Source organism: Cyanistes caeruleus, chromosome 1 (assembly GCF_971803275.1).
Source record: "Cyanistes caeruleus chromosome 1, bCyaCae1.hap1.1, whole genome shotgun sequence".
Lineage (NCBI taxonomy): Eukaryota > Metazoa > Chordata > Aves > Passeriformes > Paridae > Cyanistes > Cyanistes caeruleus.
Window position 1 is genome coordinate 57754536 of NC_141701.1, and position 2589 is coordinate 57757124.

The window sequence follows — 2589 nt, forward strand, 5'->3', positions numbered from 1 at the left end:
TGAAGGCATTTTCCATGTCAAACTCCACACTTCTGAGTCCATAGCACATGCCAGCTTGAGAAGGTCTTAAACTGTGAACTTTAATGGTGAAATTCAACACTGTAGTAAAAATTTTTTTGTAGTAGATATGTGAGGGGTCAAAGTGAAACTCCATGCAGCTTACACAAAGTTTCCAGAGAATGCAACTTACTTTTGAGAAAACTTGAAATACCAAGTGTCAGATAATCAATGTTACACTGGAAAGAGATTCATCAGAGAGATAGCATGGCCTAACAAACTGAAGGCTTTATAAATCAATGCAAGAATCCTGCTGTAGACCTGGTAGTGCAAAGGGAATTAACAGCTCACCAGATAATGATGTAAGAGACTCTGCATGGGACACACTAAACCAGCATTCAGGTACATTGGCTGAATGAGATCAGCCAAACAGCATTTCCCTGAAGGGCAGGGAAATGTCAAGTTCAAAGATGAAATGCTCTGCCAAGAGCTCAATGGCTTCACACAAAATCAGCAAGCATAGAGAGAGAAGCTTTTGTCTCTCTCAGCAAATGAGAAGATGAGGATGTATATCACCATCTGGAATGGGGAAAAGGAGCAACTTCACTGTGGAGGGTTGACTTTGGCTGAATGCCAGGTGCTCACCAAGCCATTTTATCGCTCCCTCTCATCAACTAAACAGGGGAAAATATGTCAAAAGCCTTATGGCAGTTGCTGTCAGTTCATCATACATTTTCTCTGCCACTCCTTCCCCCTCACTGTCTTCCACTTTTCCAGCGTGGGATTCCTCCCATGGGAGAGAGCACATCATGAACTTCTCCAATATGAGTCCATCCCCTGGGCTGCAGGTCTTCATTAACTGCTCCATCTGTCCCTTCCACAAGGTCCAGTCCTCCAGGGCTAGGCTGCTCCAGTGTGGATCCCCCAGGGGGTCACAAGCCCTGCCAGCAAACCTGCTCCAGTGTGAGCTCCTCCCTCCACAGGGCCACAGGTCCTGCAAGGAGCCTGCTCCAGTCCAAGCTTCCCCTAGGCTCACAACCTCCTTTCAGGCATCCACATGCTCCAGTGTAGGGTCTTCCACCAGCTGAAGGTGAATCTCTGCTCTACCATGGATCTCCATCAGCTGCAGGGGCACAGCTGCCACACCATGGTCTGCACAATAGCCTGTGGGGAAATCTCTGCTCTGGAGCCTGGAGATCTCCTCCCCTCTCCATTCTAGTCTGACCCTGATGGGCTATTTCTCACACTTGTTCTCACTTTTCTCTCCTGGCTGCTGCTGGATTACATTTTTTTTTCTCTTCTCAAAAATCCCTCTCCCAGAGACTCTATCACCATCACAGATGGGCTCAGCTATGGCCAGCAGCAGGTTCATCTTGGAGCCAACTGGCATTGACTCTGTTGGAGAAGGGGGAATCTTCTGGCATCTTCTCAAAAAGTCACCCCTGTAGACCCCCCATGACTGAAACCTTGACACACAAACCCAATACATTCATCTACCTTGCAACTACATCCAGTTATAAAAAAAATAAGAAATTGATAGGGAAGTGTGAAAAGGAAGAACTTTGCTGTTGTTGCCATGGCCAAGCAGTAAGATATACACTCATGCTGGCATCTAAATCTAAACTACTCTGAATCGTATTTTCCATTCTCATAATTGAATTTTATAACAGAAATAAGGAGATCGTTTCTTTAAAAGTATTCATTATTTTCACACAGCTCTGCTAATCATAATAGAACAGTAATTGCTTGACATAGGATAAAGCTCTATGTCTCCCTCGTGTGTAGATAATAAATAATGAACTGTTCCACTAAGACTTTACACTCCATCTCAGCTACTTGTCTAACAGCTGCTCAGTTTAGAGAGTACCACAAAACACCCATTCCACACCTATATCATTATACAGGACATAAAATAATTTCTTATTACCTGGTGACAAATTTAAGATGGGTCATGTGCAAGCTGCTGTGTCCTGTACTATACTTCTTCAAGAGAAATCTTTAGAAGAAATGATCTAAAATATACTATTGATACCAAAGATAGATTAAAACCTATGTAAAGAGGTGGGGATGGGGGGAGGGGGGTGGAGGAAAGCTCTACTGATAGATATGTTTAAATTTAAAAGATGCAACAGAGAAGGCCAAGGACAAAGAAAATAAACTTGAGAAAACAGATTCTAAAATCTCCTCCATCATATAATATCTGTGTAATTTTGGGCAAGTTCAATATCTTACCAATACCTCCAATTCTTAAATGAAATAGCACAACAATTCTTGTACCATGTTGTTCAGAAATCGAGAAAAACTAGGAAATAAGACAGATAGGCAGATTTGTAAGCATGGATAGATATTTAACATGAATGAGTCTAATAAGGTGTTATATTTATAGGTGTTTATAAATCAAATTACTAATTTGCCTAGAACTAAATTTGAGCCTGCAGGAATTAGTGGTGATCTCTCATTAATACTTTTAATATATGCAAGAGAACTTGAACTCTCAGAGACTATGAGCTGGAGACACTACATGAAACATCTGAATCTATCTCCAAGCAACTTCAGATGAGCTGTAAGGATGACAAGGAAAAAAATCCATGG